The sequence below is a fragment of the Triturus cristatus genome, chromosome 3_1, assembly GCF_964204655.1.
Source record: "Triturus cristatus chromosome 3_1, aTriCri1.1, whole genome shotgun sequence".
NCBI classification, from domain to species: domain Eukaryota; kingdom Metazoa; phylum Chordata; class Amphibia; order Caudata; family Salamandridae; genus Triturus; species Triturus cristatus.
Genome location: NC_140583.1, coordinates 180,904,119 through 180,924,127, shown reverse-complemented (window position 1 = coordinate 180,924,127; position 20,009 = coordinate 180,904,119).

The window sequence follows — 20,009 nt, the reverse complement described above, 5'->3', positions numbered from 1 at the left end:
AAAAGAACAACATCCTGGACCCGTTCCAATCTGGATTCTACAGCAACCACAGCACGGAAACAGCCCTCATCGCCGCCACCGACGACATCAGGGCCATGCTGGACAACAGAGAAACCGCGGCCCTCATCCTCCTGGACCTCTCGGCCACCTTCGACACCGTCTGCCACCACACCCTCCGCACACACCTCCAAAACGCAGGGATCCATGACAAAGCACTGGACTGGACCACCTCCTTCCTCACCGGCAGAGCCCAGATTGTCTGCCTTCCCCCATTCCGCTCTAAAGACACCAAGATCATCTTCGGCGTACCCCAAGGATCATCCCTCAGCCCGACACTCTTCAACGTCTACATGACACCGCTCGCCAACATCGTTCGATCGCACGACCTCAACATCATCTCATACGCCAACGACACCCAACTGATCCTCTCCCTCACCAAGGCCCCCACCACCGCCAAATCCATCCTCCACGAAGGAATGAAGGCCATCACCGAATGGATGAAGAACAGCCACCTGAAACTGAACTTGGACAAGACGGAGGTCCTCATCCTCGGATCCACCCCCTCTGCCTGGGGCGACTCATGGTGGCTGGCCGCACTGGGAGGTGCACCGACGCCCACTGACCACGTACGCAACCTGGGAGTCATCCTGGACTCCGCGTTGTCAATGACCCAGCAAGTAAACACCGTCTCCTCCTCCTGCTTCAACACCCTCCGCATGCTCCGCAAGTTCTACAGATGGATCCCCACCGGAACCAGAAGGACGATCATCCAGGCCCTCGTCAGCAGCAGACTGGACTACGGCAACGCTCTCTACGCAGGAACCTCAGGCAAACTCCAGAAACGACTACAACACACACAGAATGCCTCTGCACGCCTCATCCTCGTCATCCCCTGCACAGCCACATCAAAGCCCACCTGAAAAACCTGCACTGCCTCCCCGTCAACAAGAGGATCACCTTCAAGCTCCTCACCCACGCTCACAAAGCACTCCACAACACCGGACCAGCGTACCTCAACAAAGGACTCACTTTCTACACCCAGAACCGCCAGCTTCGCTTCGCTGACCTCGCCCTCGCCACCGTCCCCCGCATCCATCGAGCAACCTCCGTTGGCAGATCGTTCTCCCACCTCGCCGCAAAAACCTGGAACACTCTCCCCATCCACCTACGACAGACGCAGTACCTGCTGGCCTTCAGGAGACTCCTCAAGACCTGGCTGTTTGAGCAGTAGCAGCACCCTGCCACCCCCCCAGCGCCTTGAGCCCCTCACGGGTAAGTAGTGCGCTCTACAAATGAACTGATTGATTGATAGCACCACACACACACATTCCTTTGCTCCGTGGTACAAATGTGTGTATGATAATTAGGATAGACTTTGTACATGAAGTTTAGTCTTCCAGTACAAAATTCTATGCCTAGACAACTTTTAAAACTTTTCACACACTGGATGTGTCTTGTATAATACAGCATACAAGCAATGTGTAAAAAGTAAGACGAAATTAAAACATTCCTCTACTCTTCAGCCTGCCTCAAGAAGGTGTTTTCTTTTGGTGTAAAGGTTTGTACACAATTTTTACTAGATAGGGATTTGCATTTAAAACAATTTATCTAAAAAAAGAATTTAGCTGCCAGCCAGCACATATGTATAATTTTCTGCCTTGTGATCTCTGAATAATTCCTGGGCATCTTGAAAACTATGAACACATAAAAAACATCCCACAATATCTATATTAAAGGTGTTTTTCAATCGGTCATACTGATAGTTGAAGGTACTTGAAATTCATGGCATTTACACAAATCTTACTTGAAATAGAAATATGTATTGCAATTATCAGATTAATAATATTTTAATATTTTATTCTGGTGTTTTCTATAATACAAGGTTATTGCAGCAAAGTATAGCAGGTATAAAATAATTAGGAACAGTGGGTAAATATATATGTGTTTCATTCTGAAGTAATTCACACGTCACATTAGACAGTAAGGATAAGGGAGTGAAGCACCTTAGTAAATATTGGTATGCCATTACAGAAGGAGATGGCATTTGAAAAAAGTGTTTAGAGCACAGAATTGTTAGACCTGTCAGCCTTAGGGTGGTCTTCCCACCTACGTTTTGCCTTCCTTATCCATTTTACTGAACTTCTATTTGCTTCCCTTAGGAATATGCTAAAGTGCTTGTGCTCTCTCCTCTAAACCTAGCAATATTGACTTATCCCCAACTGGCACATTTAATTTACTTAGAAATCCCTAGTAAAAAGGTACTACTGGTGCCTAGAGCTTGTAAATTAAATGCTTTTAGCCGGCTTGAAGGACTGTTTATGCCACCCACTTAAGAAAGCCCCTTAGCCATGTTTCAGGCCTCCCATTGCAGAGCCTGTGTGTGTCATTTTTTAACAGCTGTTTTGACGTGGCAGGCCCAAACCTTTCTTTTTACTACATCTAAGTCACCCCTAGGGTAGATACTGGACAGCCTAGAGGGCAGGCTGCCATCTATTTACGAAGTAGGACATGTACTTTTAAGTTTTACATGTCCTGGTTAATTATTTACTAATGCAAGATCTATCTCTCCCATAGGAAAACATTGGAGTTGCATTATTACATTTTATAAGTGTAATTTCCAAATTGGAAGAGCTAACCAGTTCATGTTTGGCACCTCTGAATTCCTGAAATTTGAAATCCTAATTTATATTGAAGTTGGATTTTAAATGACAATTCTAAAAGTGCCACTTTTAAAGAGTTGGCATTTTCTTGTCTTAGTCATTTGGTGCCTGTAGCCTGATTGATTGATTGTAACAACTTATAAAGCGCAAACAAATGCCCGAGGGCGTCAAGTAGCTGAAAGAGGTTAGTCTACCAGGGGGCGAGAGCATCATCCCTTTACTAAAAAACATTACGAGGCAAAAAGCCAGGTCTTCAAGGACTTAAGGAAAGGAAAGTGGGCTTCCAAACAAGAAATGGATTGAGGGAGAGTGTTCCAAAGCTCAGGAATAACCAACAGGTTTGTACCAGCAGAACACAACTGTCTAGTGGGAAAAGACCGTTAGAAGAGAGGCCTAATTCCCTCAGGTTGTGGAGTGACTTATGAACAATGCATAAAGCGTTACATACAATTGCTTTGGCAGCCGGGAGCCAGTGCAGTTTTCGAATAGCAGCAGAGAATGAATGATATTTGGAAAGATCCAAAACGAATCTTTCTGCACCATTCTGGACAGGCTGCAACTTATCAATGGCTGTCTTGTTAATGTCCAGGTAGAGTGCATTACAATGATCCATCCTGGGCATAATCAATGCTACAGAGGCTTTTTTACATGCAGAAAGAGAGAGAAATGGAAATACCTTCCTAAGGGTCTTAATAACCCAAAACATGATGATACTGTCTTATTTACCTGAAGATTAAAGGACAGATTGTTGTCAACTAGGACACCAAGATTCTTTGCCGATCCAGCAGGTCAGAGTGGGTCCAAATGGATTGTTTACTGCCAAAGATCAACACCACGGTTTTGTCCCCATTCCTCTGGTCAAATGACTAGGTGTATTTGTCAGTTGGGCTTTGTGTATTCCTCCTGGACAGCCACACATAATGGGAGCTTAGGTGTGACTGGTTGGGCCGTCACTGGCAGGATTGGAGAGTGGAGGTGGGCTCAGCCTCACTTACACCAAAATAGGTGATGTCCTGTCTCCACACAAAGGGCTGCATATCCCCTGTAGTTAGTCTAGATCCAGGGAATGGAGGGCAGGGCATCTTTGCACTTCAAAGGCATATCTCTAGAAGCTTCTCCTTCAAAGGCACAACTGGGAATACATACTGGCCATCAGACACCAACTCTTCAGTAAACCTCTGGACCTTTGGATACTCTGCCAGGGAGAAGGCTTGATGTAATGTCCAAGGGCTGCCACACTGCTGAACCTCACTCTGCTGGGCTCCTGCTTTACTGTGCTGACCTACTACCTTCTGCCCTCTTGCCTGGGTAAGAAGGACTGTACCTCTTGAATGCAGAATCCAGAGTGACTCCAAGGGCTAGTTTGCTGGTTTCCTTATCTGAAGCCTCAGGTACATAACAGACTTCCATCAAACTTGCATTTGTATCTGGACTCAGCCATCCATGAATATATCCTGCCAAGTGGTGCCACCCCAGTCCAGGACCCTGGCCGAAGGTGCTTTGCTGTGGATCCAGTAGAACTGATGCATCACCTCTGCTGCATGACACAAACCCAAGCAGAAATTGTGCATTTTTGCTACTGTGTGGATTGGACCTGTCGCAAAGACTTGCATCGCTACTAAGCCGGCATCGCCTTTGGAAACGATACTGCAAGATGCAATTCCTATGCAGGCCCTCACATCTCTCTTCGATGGCAGCCTCGACAATGATGCCGGACTCCACATCACTGCCTCGTTGCTCTTCGTAACCGACGCATTACCAAAACTGTGTGCCACATCCCTGACGCCAGACTTCACATCACAAGCCCCATCGACAGGACCCTCTACGCCGACACATCATGACCTCCCACCTCAGCCTCGCTGCATCTCAAACCAACGCATCACCTCACATGTGTCACATATCTCGGACCCATGCAACGCTCTGCACTCTAGGATTTAAGATACTCTGTTCAGCAGGCCTAACTGGGTCCAAAGGAAAGATAAGGGAAGTGCTTGATATATTTTATGCACTTACATGTGTGTTCTATGTCACGATTCTCCCTTTTGTCGCTCTTTCTTTCTTTGTTGCTCCCCTGGTGTGTCTCTTCTTTTTCATACCTTTTTCTTACTTTCTTTCTCCCCCTCCAAATAACCCTATTTACTTCACATTGTCTGTTATGCTTCACATTCCCAGCCTTGAGTAAGCCCAGGAGAGGGTGAAACACGTGTTGGCTGTTTCAGCTGCACTAGGGTTCCTGCCTGGAGAACCTCTTACTGAAGGGGGAAAAAACCTGCACTTACTTTGGACCACAATTTGTTTTGCTGATATTGAAATCCGAAGACAACATAATATATACCAATCCAGCTCTGTCCTTATCATTACTATGGACTACATCCAAATGGCTTAGGGGTTTCTCAATTTTGAAGGACATCTCTACAATCCAAATTCATAAGGACAGGCAATTTCTGGGGCATCTATCATTTATCTAACATGTACTAACTGGGTCCCTAAAGCAGGACCGGGCTCCATCGTAGTAAGCCTGAACTTGTGACATTTTTCCGATCCACAACAAGCAGATATCCACAGTTGGTGCTTTATGCCTTTGGTGCTATGTTTTTCAAATACTTTAACAATCAATATCTCCAGTTCTTCAAATTGGATTATTGACATTTTGATCTTGTTTTACTTATACGAATTCACTCTAATTTTCTAATACTTTTGTGGTCTCCTTTTGATGGGTGTCTTCACTGTGTTACTGCTTGAAGTGCGGCACAAATACTTTACACATTGCCTTTGAGCTGAGCCTGATTGCTTTAGGCTAAGCTACCTGAGGGTTGAGCTCAGGTTAATTTAGGATTTGCTTGTGACTTCATCCTGAGAACAATTGTGGTTGCTGCTTAAGAAGTGATTCACCCCTCTCAACCAGTAACCCCATTTCTTACTAGCATGCTGATGGATTTGTGGAGACAGCTCTTGTTAGAGCAAAATAAGTTTAGTTTGGCAGCAAAGGAGGAACGGTGAAAGGTATGGAGGATTCAAGTGGGTTTATGGATGGAAGAGCCAGGGAGGAGACCGAATAATGTGACAGCCAAGCATTGCAAAAGTCAAATGAAGAGCATAACGCCCATAATCACAGAACAAATGTGAGATGGGGAATCGTGTGTCTCCAATGGCATGTAAAAGTGTAAGCGGAATTGGTTTGGAAGTGTTGAGCTGTAGTGTTGACTCAACATTCATCCTCACTGCTGAAGAGGCGGATGCTTTAGGTAATAGATGGCTTGCCACTGTACAGCAATAGGGTACCTTTCAAAGGATTGTCATGGCGCCTAGTTACACACTACCGCATACATCAATTACCTCTAAAGTGTGTTGGCAATACTTACGCAAATTTATGCAAACTACGCAGAGTGTAGATTTATACAATTGCATTACAACTTACAACTAAAATGTCCTTGTTGAGAAGTTAAACCCCTGGTTTATCTTTCTATATAAGGTTAAAATGTAACCGCAAGTGTAGTTCTTTTATCAACAAGTTGAAAGGTTGCTGTCTCACTGCCAGGGTTGTTCTTCTGTGTGATGAATTAGTATCTGTTGATATTCTTAAGAATAAAGCAAGCACAAGGAGAAGATGGACTGAGCGCTGAAACTTTTCGGACACTCTTCCCTAGTCACTATTAGATCTAGGTTGAATCCATCATCATTCTTTATCTCACTTCACCACCCCAGTTCAGACCCAGCCATATACGAATCAGTCTTGACCCTGTTCCTCATGGGAACAAACCAGCTGGTACTGGCAAAGCAGGCCTTTTCTGGACCAGAAACAAGCATACTGGGACCTGTTTCAGGGTAACACCCCTCATCAGCCAAACTAGCCTGAATCTAATGGCAAAGTGAGCAAGGGACCCACGTCTGGGCATACCATTGCCAACTTGGGGTGAACAAAGCAAACATAAGGAGATGATGGACAGAGCACTTACACTTTTCAGACACTCACCCCTATCATCTCGTTGTGTTTGCGGCCTTCCTAAGAACCCAAGATCATTTTATAAATTTGGGTCTGACTCAATAAACATTTGCATAGTCATTAAGCAAAAAAAAAGGTGGGCATTCATGAAAAATTTCGGGCCAGCTGCCTTGCATCATCAAAGAAACACCTTTGGCATATCAGCTAACCTAGTCTGAAGATCATTGAACTCTATCAAAAGTCTGAGCTTCTTTCCATGTTGGACATAACCGCAACTGTCTAGAAAGTAATAATCTTACATTTTCCATAGGTCACAATTTTTCTGTCAGTGTGGCATAGAGCGGAGTATTCACCAACAGGCAATCTTACTGAGTCCTACTGGAGTTTGTGAGAGCTCTGCAATTTCATTTACTCCTGAAGATATGAACTCTACATTTTCTTCTCGGGGGGGTGCTTTTTGACTCGCCATCCTTACCAGAGTAACTACTTCCTCAATATACCCCTTGAACCTGTAAGGTACTGTAAGGTACTGTGAGACCTGTGTGATCCCTCGGTTTAGAATATTAGATACTGAGGGTATGACAAGACCTCTGGGGGGCGGAGAATATTATACACATTGGACCTGTAGCTTTAAGTCCAGAAATTAGTGATTTATAAGATTGAGTTATAGTCTGGAAGATCTCTGTGGGTATGTCAAGTGACCACAAAATCAAATACCAAAATACTGAGGATGTAAGTACACAGAGGGAGGCATAGATTTAGGGGCATATTTATCATAAGTTCACTCAAGGATTGTTTTTTTGTTGTGCAGGAAGGAATACCTGCCTGCACAAAAACAATTGAAAAAGGAAACGAGGAAAAAAAATTCTCTTAGTTAAGCCTCTCTTACGCAATTTCAGTTTTATTGACCTTAGTAAATCTGGAATTGCATGAAATCCATGCATGGATGCACAGGCACGCCTGCTCTCCACCCAGGAAACACCTACCACTAAGAAATGTGACACAATACAGTGCAAGCTGCTCAGCTGCAATACATTTCTTTACAAAGCCACACAAATTAGGCCTTGCGTACCTTTGTAAATTCTTAATAAGCATTTGCATTGCCCTGCGTCGTCTTGTGCGACACAAGGGCGGCACAAAGGTTTAGTGAATCTAGGTCTTACTATTCTTAACTCCATATCTTCATACCTTAAAGAGATATTTATCATCAAGATTTTAAATTAGGTTTAGAAAATCTTTACATACTTACCTCTCAATAGTTTGGTCCTTGATATTATGGTCACAATATTTTGACCACCAATAGCTTTTCTGTGATATTCTGGACCCACACCATGGCATTTCCAATACACTAAAAAAATTAGTGAATCATAACTAATTGTCCAAACAGGAAGTGAAACATTTCATACTGATTCTTTCTATGTGTCACAGAATACACTTACCGGGGACAAGGGAATGCCGAATAAGAAAGCGGCCAATTTTAAACTTGCTCTCTTTGTTGTGGTACACCCAGAAGGGCAAGGGCACCACAGAGTGTTTGATTGAGTTCTGGGTGCATCAGAAGGAACAGTGAGATCCCACAGGTGCCCTAAGTAGAAGGAGAAAGCCCTCATACAAATGCGCCTAGTTAAAAAAATGAGCGTCCCCCAGAGAAGTTTAGGTCCTATTTAACCCCTTCCCCGCTCATGACGGAACCGCTCCGTCATGAGCCACGGTTGCCGTGTGCTCATGACGGAGCGGTTCCGTCATGCCACGACCGTTGGCGGCCGCTCCGCCCACGCAGCGCTGTTTCCCCGCCTGTGCGGGGGGACAATGCAACTGGGCGGAGTCATGACGGAACCACTCCGTCATGAGCACAGCTCAACCGTGGCTCATGACGGAGTGGCTCCGTCATGAGCACAGCGCCACCGTGCTGCCCCCCCACACCCCACAGCGCTGCGGCGGAATTCCCGCCGCAGCGAAGGAGTTAAACACTTCGAGGACGAGCTTTTGTGTTTCACTGGGTTGTTGTTAAACCCTTGGTGATCAGTGTCTTGAAAGTTCGCTCATTGACCTAGTTTAGATAAAAACATGTGTTTAATTGTGGTTAATGTGTTAACAGTGCATTTATGTTCAAATATTCACTGCATGATGAGTAGATTATAAAAAGTGTGTTAAAGTTAATAGTTCTGCTTTTTAATAATGCAGTGCAAATATTGATCATGTAACACCGAAACGCTAATGGTTTAACATGTAATGCTAAAAGGCAGTAGGCCTTCATTGTGGGTTAATCTGTCTAAATATGTTGTACTAATTTAACATTGATTATCTGCAAGGCTATACTGTTACACACACACACACACACACACACACACACACACACACACATATATATAGTTTATATCTTTGACGCCATTTGATGAATCTTCATGAAAATGTCCTAAAAAAGTGTCATGATGAGTCTTGTTGAGCATAAAAAGATTGACAAGCGGGGGCCGAGTAAAAGGGGGGTAAAAAAATACAATTTCCTATTCTGGGACTCAAGCCGATCCCCAAGATGGCTGCCAGCACTTCCTTGTTGAAGTGTTGACAGCCAATCAAACTTTAGTAGGGCACGTGAGTCCAATCCAAGGACTTGTGTTCCAAGATATCTATATTTTTTAAAGATAGATCAGTGATGTCATTTGAGATGTCATCAGTGATGTCATCAGTGATGTCACTGACCATGTCATGAGTGATGTAATATATGATGTCATGAGCAGTACATTGCGGGGGCACGAGTTATAGTTAGCTCAACTAACTATAACAGCCAAATATCTCTGGTTTTGTATGAGTGAAATGTCCAACTAACTAAAACTAAAAGGTTTTTTAAATGCTAATTTCTAACAATAACGCCCCTGAAACCTGTGTTTTTTTCAGTAAATTTCTAAGGTTTTTTAAATGATAATTTCTAACTATAACGTCCCTGAAACCTATGGCTTTTTCAGTGATTTTCAAAGGTTTTTAAATGCTAATTACTAACTATAACGTCTCTGAAACCTATGTTTTTCCCGTGAATTTCAAAGGTTTTTTTAAATGCTAATTTCTAACTATGCCTACAGAGCTAGGACATGTGCAGAAAGAAGAAGAAAGACGCAGAAAGAAGCAAGAGAAATGCAGAAAGAGGCAATAGAAGTCCAGAAAGAGGAAGAAAGGTGCAGAAAGAAGCAAGAGATATGCAGAAAGAACCAAAAGAGGTACAGAAAGAGCCCTTGTTGCAAAGTCATCCTGTGCCCTTTGGCACCCGCCAACTTTTTGCTGACTGGTACTGGTGGTAACTGACTTTGTCTGACCCTGGGCTCTGCCTAACCAGGCCCTGAGCCAGTGCTATGCTGAAAGACACTTAGAATACAGTGAAAACACCTAAATACACAAGGGTACACTATGGGTTGAGGTACCCCTGTGATTGGCATGGCCTCCCCTGTAAGACCCTAGTACATAATAGGGCAGGGGGATTAAAACTACCTTGAAGTCCCTAGCATTTATCAGGGCATGTCAGTTTAGAGGCCAGAAGCCCTTTTCAGCACTTGCATGTGTGCACTGTTGAGCCAGTGGTCAGTTAAAAATTAGCCCTGTGTGTGCAGAAAGAGGCAAGAGAGGTGCAAAAAGAGGCAAGGGAGGTACAGAAAGAGGGAAGAAGGCTGTAGGAAGAGGCAATAGAGGTGCAGAAAGAAGCAAAAGAGGTACAGAAAGAAGCAAGAGAAGTACAAAAAGAAGCAACAGATGTGCAAGAGGGGTGCAGAAAGAGGCAAGAGAAGTTCAGAAAGAGGCAGCAGAGGTGGAGAAATAGGCAGAAGAGGTGCAGAAAGAGGGAACAGGGGTGCAGAAAGAGAAGAGGGGTGACAAAAGAGGCAAGAGGGGTACAGAAATTTGCAAGAGAGGTACAGAAAGAAGCAAGAGCAGTGTAGTAAGAAACAACAGAGATGCAGAAGGAGGCAAGAGGGGTACAGAAAAGGCAAAATAAGCGCAGAAACAAACAGAAGAGATGCAGAAAGAGCCTAGAGGGGTGCAGAAAGAGGCAAGACAGGTGCAGAAAGAGGCAAGAGAAGTGCACAAAGAGGGAAGAAGGGTGCAGAAAGAGGCAAGTGGGATGCAGAAAGAAGCAAGACAGGTGTAGAAGGAAGCAAGAGAAGTGCAGAAAGAAGCAACAGAGGTGCTGAAAGAGACAAGAGGGGTGCAGAAAGAGGCAAGAGAAGTACAGAAAGAGGTAACAGGGGTGCAGAAAGAAGTAAGAGAGATACACAAATTTGCAAGAGAGGTGCACAAATAGGCAAGAGCAGTGCAGAAATAAGCAAGAGAAGTGCAGAAGGAAGCAAGAGAGGTGGCGAAATAGGGAAGAGAGGTGCAGAAAGAGGCATGAGGGATGCAGAAAGTTACAAAAGTGGTGCAGAGAGAAGCAAGAGCAGTGCAGAAAGAACCAACAGAGGTGCAAAAAGAGGCACGAAGAGTGCTGAAAGAGGCAAGAGAAGTGCAGAAAGAAGCCACAGAGGTACAGGAAGAAGCAAGAGAAGTACAGAAAGAAGCAACAAAGATGCAGAAAGAAGGAAGAGGGGTGCAGAAAGAGGCAAGAGAAGTTCAGAAAGAGGCAGCAGAGGTGCAGAAACAGGCAGAAGAGGTGCAGAAAGAGGGAAGAAGGATACAGAAAGAGGCAAGAGAGGTGCAGAAAGAAGCAAAAGAGGTGCAGAAAGAAGCAAGAGAAGTACAGAAAGAAGCAACAGAGGTGCAGAAAAAGGGAAGAGGGGTGCAGAAGGAGGCAGAAGAAGTTCAGAAAGAGGCAGCAGAGGTGCAGAAACAGGCAGAAGAGGTGCAGAAAGAGGGAACAGGTGTGCAGGAAGAGGGAAGAGGGGTGCCGAAAGAGGCAAGAGGGGTGCAGAAATTTGCAAGAGAGGTCAGAAAGAAGCAAGAGCAGTGCAGTAAGAAACAACAGAGGTGCAGAAGGAGGCAGGAGGGGTACAGAAAAAGGCAAAATAAGAGCAGAAACAAACAAAAGAGATGCAGAAAGAGGCTCGAGGGGTGCAGAAAGAGGCAAGAGAGGTGCAGAAAGAAGCAAGAGAGGTGAACAAACAGGGAAGAAGGGTGCAGAAAGAGGCAAGTGGGGTTCAGAAAGAAGCAAGAGAGGTGTAGAAAGAAGCAAGAGAAGTGCAGAAAGAAACAACAAAGGTACAGAAAGAGACAAGAGAACTGCGGGAAAAGGCAAGAGAAGTCCTGGAAAAGGCAGGAGAGGTGCAGAAAGAGGCAAAAGGGTTACAGAAAGAGGCAAGGGGGTACAGAAAGAAGCAAGAGAAGTGCAGAAAGAAGCAAGAGGTGCTGAAAGAGGTAAGGGGATGCAGAAAGATGCAATAGATGTGTAGAAAGAAGCAACAGAGGTGTTAAACGAGGGAAGAGAGGTACAGAAACAGGCAAGAAAAGTACAGAAGGAGGTAACAGGGGTGCAGAAATAGGTAATACAGAAATTTGCAAGCGAGGTGTACAAAGAGGCAAGTACAGTGCAGAAAGAAGCAAGAGAAGTGCAGAAAGAAGCAATAGAGGTGGAGAACTAGAGGAGAAGGGTGCAGAAAGACGCGCACTACAAACATTTTGCCCTTACACTCTGAAAGCTCACCGTGAGGGGAACAGCTTCTGTGGGGAGTATCGCCTTGCCTGCCTGCCGTGCACCGGGAATCTTCCTGCACCACCGTGAGGTGAATGGCTTAAAAACTACAAGCCCCAGCATCCTAAGCTCCGGGCGCCTGCCGCTGACGACATCAGGCAGCGCCCGGGCTCCTCATAAGCCCCGCAGGCTTCACGCAGCGCGGGACGCGCGCGGACAGCGCCCGGGCGAAGCCCGGGCCAAGAGCGGGCCCGTCCTTGCCCGTCATAGCCCGGAGTAGGCTGGGCTGGGCCACGCTATTTGGCTGGAGCTTCCCATAAGAGTGAATAACAGAGCGGCTTAACAATCACTAAGGTACTGTTCGCTTTCGTGTTGGACTGCCTGGCTCATTGCCTGATAACTTGTGTACCTTAAAAACCCTGTTGTTCAAAATAACCCCCTTATCTAATCGACAATGAACAAAGTTAAGGGTAATTTGGGCAATAGGGTGGTGGGCACTTTGGATGCTTTTTTATCCAGGGCGAACTCTGTATTGACCCAAGAGATCCTGGATACTGAACGCAGACTCTCCTTAGATTTCCACAGCTCTCTGAATAGGCTATCAGCAACACCAGAACTCCCCTCACCATTAGAATCAGATGTTGCTGAGGGCTCACCGGTTAATATATCATTGTCTCAGCCCGCTGAGGAGATGGACATTCCGGTGGATGAGGAATTAGTGGTTGTGGATAGAGGGATGATTACCAGGGGGAAACAGGGCAAAAATAAACCAACTAAGGCTCCAAACCCCAGAAATAAGGGAAAAAGGGAACGTAAGCCAGTGGGTGTACAAGAAAGCGAGGGTGGGACAACAGCCAACACCCTAACCCCAAACAATACGGACCGTGTTAATATTACCAGGGCGAGACAGGTAACTAAGAACGTTATTGAGGGCAGCCATGCACAGGAGGACAACCCAGATACTCTTGAAATGTTACTGAAAAAGTTCCTGGATCCGATCTTAAAAAAGCTTACTAGTATAGAGAACAGACTAACAATTATAGAAAGGAACAGTGGGGGGAAACTTGACGGCAGACCACTCATCACACAAAATACTGTAGCAGAGGTGCCTCTAGGTGGCAATTCCAAAGCACACAAGGTTGACTTAACCATGAGAAAAGAGGTCCCGGCTAATATAGCCAACTAGTCCCCTCAACTGACTGAATCTATACCGACCCAGGGGCCACAAGAATCCAAAAAACACAATAGTACCATTGATAATCCTATGGACAATCAGGAACGGATATCCTCTGATTATCATCTGCAGGAATTCAACTCGATTGACCTCCCATGGGAATCCGTACCTTACACTGTAATCCTAAGTAATGTCCCCCAACTGAAGGAAGGGGTTACTGAAGATTTTGATCAACTTAAAAATAAATTGAATCAATGATTTACTAACAACTTATATAGGGGACAGGATGTTAATAGATTCATAATTATGGCCCGTAGAACTAAATGGATCGGCAAAAGAACCAAATCACACAATGGGGATTGTATTGTTGTGAATTTTGATAATCCATATACTGCCAATAAAATCTTACAGGAGTTTCAAATGGGCTATCCGGGCACTGGTTCTAACATAGCGATTTTGTCCCTTAGATACTTTTACCCTCAGGAATCCTGGCTGCACAGAGTTGATATTAATAGTAAAGATCTCACACACCCAAGAGATACCACGAGACAGATTCCCTTTCATCGAATAAATAACCGTCCCCAACATATGAGGAATAGGGTTACTCCTCCCTTTGCTCAAGGATTGGAATTAACGAACAGATATCAGCCACTATCAGATATTGATGAGTGTGACTGACTAACCCCCCCGGAGTTAGGTGAAATAAATCCACAAATCCCCACACAGGCTCAAAACAAAGATAATGTAATAGATAAACCTCTGATTCCCAGAAATAATATCTTATCTTGGAATATTGCTGGGTTGGCCAGGAAAAGTAGTGATCCGCGTTGGATTGCGTTTGTAACCCAGTATATGATTATAAACCTACAGGAAACTTGGGACATGGATAACAACTACTACCTAGATGGTTATCAGGCTTACTTTGTTCCGGCCTCTCCCTCGGCCAGTGGCAGGCCTAAGGGAGGCCTTGTAACATATGTTTCATTAGACATTAAATGTGATGTGCGCCAGATCACCCATTCCCACCCCGGAATTTTAGCAATCATTCTAAGGAAGGGGCAAGTAGAGTGGGGGATAATAAACTTTTACAACTCCCCATCTACAGTGGAAGACGGAGGAAACATCAAGTCCCTGGCTATATTTATAAAAAAACATATGGCCAATATCCTGCACAGCTTAATTATTACTGGGGATTTTAATATCCATCCATGCGGTAATCCTTCCACCACCTATTTAGCAAATTTAGGTTGTCCACTAATATCTGGTCTACATTTTGAGCATACATCACATGGAGAGGAATTAAATGATTTCCTGTGTGAACATGATATGGGGTCAGTTATGTCTTATATGTGTCCGTCCACTTTGTATACCATCCCAACCTTTATAGGTAAAGGAAATGGAACTTTTATCGATTATATTATGATTTCATCTTCTTTAATTTCCCATTTAGGGGATTTTCTTATTTTAACTAACGAATTTAGCGATCATAATCCGCTGTCGGTTTACCTTGGTGGTATACTGTCTGATCCGATATGTTCTAAACCAGCTACAGGAGTCTTAAGACCCACCGATGGGAAAAGGAGGCTAAAGTGGACCCAAATATCGCCTAGTGTTTTCTATGAAAAAGTAAAGACCCATTGTACGGGAGAAATAGACACCTGTACAACTGTCGGAACAATGGCCAGATCCGTTTTGGATGCCTTTGTCAACTTGTCCATAAAAGTATCTGGACTACTGTTAACAAGTTCAGGACATAATGTTAACTGTGGCCCACAATGGTTTGATAAAAACTGTTCCAAGGCTGCTAAACTATTAAAAGAAGCACTTGCAAAAAAAACCAGAGACGTAGTGGCAGTACGTAGTCTGAGAAGGTCGTATAGGGATACTTTAGCACTCCGTAGGTCCTCTTTAAAAGAAGAGGCCAGGGAAGAACTAGTAGACAGTAGCACTCTAAAAGATAGTGCTAGGTTTTGGAAAACTGTAAACGGTCCCTTATTCCATCAGGTGGGAGGGGATGGTCTGGTGGCTCATATTGGCGAAAGTGATTGGGTCAACTACTTTAAAGTAATGTTTGATTGCCCGACTGAACTTAACGACAATAGAGTGAACTATAGAGCTGCCTCTACACTAACATTTACCGAATTGGAGATTCTGGATGGAATCAAGGGTCTGACAAGTAACAAAGCTCCGGGGCCCGATGGGATTCCTTCGGATTTATACAAATCAGATCCCCAATTCTGGGCAGCTATTCTCTGTCCGGTATTTAATGCGGCAGCCACAGATGGCTGTTTAAATAGCTGGGCACTGTCTACTATAGTGCCGGTGTTCAAAAAAGGTAATAGAAATGATACGAGCTGCTACAGACCAATATCACTTATAGACTCGGTTGTGAAGGTGATGGGGCGTGTTATTCTAACTAGGCTGAAGGATTGGGCAGCTGAAAATAAGATTTTAACAGATTGTCAGTATGGTTTCCATGCAGGACGTTCGACCACCACACAGTGTCTTAACCTGTATTTGTTGCTTAATAAATACACTGTGGTAAATCCTGGTTTGATTCATCTCGCCTTCATGGACCTCTCATCAGCCTTTGATTGTGTCAACAGGTCGAAGCTCTGGCGGGCCATGGAGGCGAGAGGGGTAGATGAGGGGTTGATTAACTTCTTAAGGGATTTGCATTCTTCGACCCGAGCAAATGTTAGGTACGGCAAAGATTTAAAGGTCACAACGGACTTTCCTATTAAGAAAGGCGTTAGGCAAGGATGCATTATGGCCTCGTTTTTATTTAATTTTTACATCAATGATCTTGAGAGGACCCTGGTAGAGACTGGTGCAGATTTCCCGCGAATAGCAGGAAGGGGTATTCCCCTCCTGCTGTACGCGGATGACGCTGTACTTTTAGCCAGAACTGAAATTGGGCTCCAGACCCTGTTAAATTCTTTCCATGGGTTCATGTCCAAGCTAGACTTGAAGATAAACACCACAAAGTCATACACTATGAGTTTGGGCAAACGACCAAGGAAGTCTTTTATTTTTAAAACAGGGGGAGCTTTAATTCCAAGCACCAATGTGTTCTCTTACTTGGGAGTCCTATTTGATGATAAATTAAAGTGGGATGCCGTTATACACAAAAAAAGGGGGGAGATGGCGCGGGCTAATGCAGCAATCTTTAACTTCGCCACCAAAATGGGGAAGAAACCTACAGGGGCTATGCTACAGGTATATAGAGCAAAGAGCAACGCCATAGCAACTTATGGTAGTGAGTTGTGGGGACGTGCTGCGATAAACCCCACACAGGTCGAGGAAAACAAGTTCCTAAAAAGACTTCTATGTGTTCCGTCCAGTACTCCAAACTTGGTGGCTCACGAAGAACTTGGAGTACCTTACATAGCCGACCAGATAGCAATGAGCCCCATGACCTTTTGGCTACAGTGCTGGATCAACAAAGACATACCCTTGACTCAGGAGATACTCAGAGATTGTATGGCTTTGGAGAATAAGATACGGATCCCGTGGTTTTCCTATATCAAGAAAGGATTTGAATCAATTGGAAGGGGTTCCTTGTTCTCTAAACCTGAAGAGATCCTTAAAAAGGACATTGAACTGGTCAAATCCCTCTTTTTGAATTACAGGACACAAGAGAGGGAAGGGACTGAGTTTACAAAACCCAGTGTCCGGTCACATATTGCTCTAAAAACTACACATACTGCTGAACCTTACCTAATGTCTACCCTTACGACTCATGAAATTTTTTTATTAACCAGGTTTAGATGTAATACATTCCATCTTTTATTGATTAGACCCAAAGTGGGTCATTTGGGACAGATGTTACCGGTATGCGGTTGTGATGGTCAATCTTCACAAAACCTAGTACATTTTATGTTTTTTTGTAATCTTTACTCGGTCCCCAGGAAAACCTATCTGACACCAATTTTAAAGAAAATGAACTTTACCCAAGTTAAACCTGCTTTAATGTTTTTACAATTACTGCATATGGATTGTATATATTTTATTGTCCGTTTTTTAAAATCAAGAATGAAATCAAGAGCGGTTATGGATTGTTAAATTGTCAAGGGAACTTTATATTTGGGCTGTGATTTTTAATTGTATGTACACGACTTTTTATGAATTTAAACACTAAATTCGAAATAAAGTATCTTTGACTTGACTTGACTTGGGTGCAGAAAGAGGCATGAGGGTGCAGACATTCGCAAAAGTGATACAAAAAGAAGCAAGAGCTGTGCAGAAAGAACCAACAGGTGTAAAAATAGGCAAGAAGGGTGCAGAAAGGGAGGAGGAGCCTAGCGCGCATCCAAGATGGTCGCGTGAGCACAGGGCTCCCTGGACCCTCGCTGCTCCTCGGAATTTATCCTGACAATATCCTGATTTGGTTTATGGAATCTGGGAGATGACGACCGGCTGAGCACGTCTCTCTTTTCAGAAATTTAATCGGACCCGGGAATCCTGAGTTATCGTTGTTTGAACTTTTGGGACCCACCCGACGGAGGTGCCCGGGGCGAAGGTGGGCCTTGGGGCCGTGTCGCAGTTGAACAACAACAGCTGCGGCGCGGTGCCGGGGGCCGATCGGCCACTTTCGGTTTCACTTTCAAACCTCAGGGGGCTGGCCGGTGGAGCGATTGAGGTGGCGGGGTGTTTCCCTGACCTCTGCACAAAGCTTTGTTACCACCTGCCACTAGAGTGCCTATCGCCTTGGGTCCCCCCGCACCGCCATATTGTGGCCTCGGGTGAGGCGCTGGTTTCCAGGGCCGGTATCCCAACTACTTTTGATCGGCGGTCCCCCTCGGAGTCCGTGGCCGCATGGGGGGCAAGGGGGGCCCCGAGGGGCGCAAGACTAAATCCTCCCTCCGTGGAGGATCGGTCCAGACCAACAACATGGACCGCTACACTCAGGGCAGAGGCTCTCCTGGAACGGCCGGTCCCCCCTCAGACGTCGCCGGTGGTGGCACATCCGTCTCTTCGGAACTTTCCCTACAGGACATCATGGGCGCCATTGATGGCATCAGGGAGACCATCGCCACGCAATACGAGGCCCTGGCCCGCAAGATCGATACGGTGGCGATTGATGTCACCTTAATACGGGCGGACCTCTCCAAAACAAACGAGAGGGTTCAAACTCTCGATGCGCGGACCTCCACCCTGGGTGCGGATGTGTCGGACCTGCAGGCCGCGCTTGGCGACATCAAGGTGGTCAATGAGCAGATGGCCCGGCGGCTGGAGGACTTCGAGGGACGGGCCCGACGCAACAACATCCGTGTCATCGGCGTACCGGAGTCCTCCGACGACCGCCCGGTTGACCTCCTGGTCGAGGAACTCATCCTCCAACGGCTGACCCCTGCGGGCTTGAGTAAATTTTTTGCCGTTGAACGGGCTCATCGAGTTCCGGGCGGGCGGCCACGGCCAGGGGCCCCCCCGAGGCCTATCGTGGCCAAACTGTTTTACTACAGAGACCGGGATGCGATTCTGCAGGCCTCGCGGGTCCATGGCCCGGTTCGACATGAGAACTCATCCATTAACTTTTATCCGGACTTTACTCAACTTGTCCAGAAACAGCGGATGGGATTCCAGGGGGTGAAACGTCGTCTTCGTGAGCTGGGCCTAAAGTACTATATGCTCTACCCTGCCAAACTCCGAGTGGAACATGAGGATCGGACTGCCTTCTTTGACTCTCCTGTGGCCGTGAGTGACTGGTTGGACTCGCTGCCGGACAGAGGTGGCCGTCCCGGGCCCTCTGCGGGTGCCAGCGGTGACGGGTCCCCTTTGGAGTGACTCTTGGTCCTTGATTTTGCCAATTTGCACTGCTCAGCTGGGTTGTACTTCTTTGGTTCAGTGTGTTTTGCTAGTACCTGTATGGGGGGCGGGCGGGGACGGGTCCCTTTCCTCCTCCGGGGTCTTTTTGTAGACTGGGGTTAGTTGGGCGACAGGCACACTGCAATTTGGGGGGGTTTTTTGGCCCGCAGGGGTGCAGGGTGGGGGGAGTTGGGTGTTGGGGGGGGGGTGGGGGGGAAGGAGGGGTTGTTTTGTAGTGTGGTTTTTGTTTGCAGGGCGAGGTATTGATTTTCTGCCACCTTTGGGACTTGTGCTACTTGCGGGGGGACCTCTGATCTATTGGAGGGGATGGGGGGGGACGGGTTGAAGCTGATGTCATGGAACGTCAATGGGTTGGGGGACCGTATCAAACGGGGTGTAGTTCTGCAGTATTTGCGTCGTCTGACTCCTGATGTGGTGTTTATCCAGGAGACGCATTTGGTTGGCAATGTCTGCCATGCAATGAACAGGGGGGGATACCGCCTCGTGGCTCACTCTGGTTTCACAACTGGCTCCAGGGGGGTGGGCATTCTCCTGCGATCCTCACTTCCGTTGGAGATCACGAGGGTGGTCTCAGATGACAGAGGGCGTTATGTTTGTCTGACTGGGAGGTGGGAGGGGCATCCCCTTGCCCTGGTCTCAATTTACGTCCCACCGGGCCTCCAGAACTCCACCTTCGCGGACTTGGGTCGAATGCTGCTTGAACTTCCGGATGGCCTTTTGCTTATGGGCGGGGACTTTAACTCGGTGGTTTCGGGTGACCTGGATCGTCACCCACCCAGGGCCCTCCCCGCTGCCCAG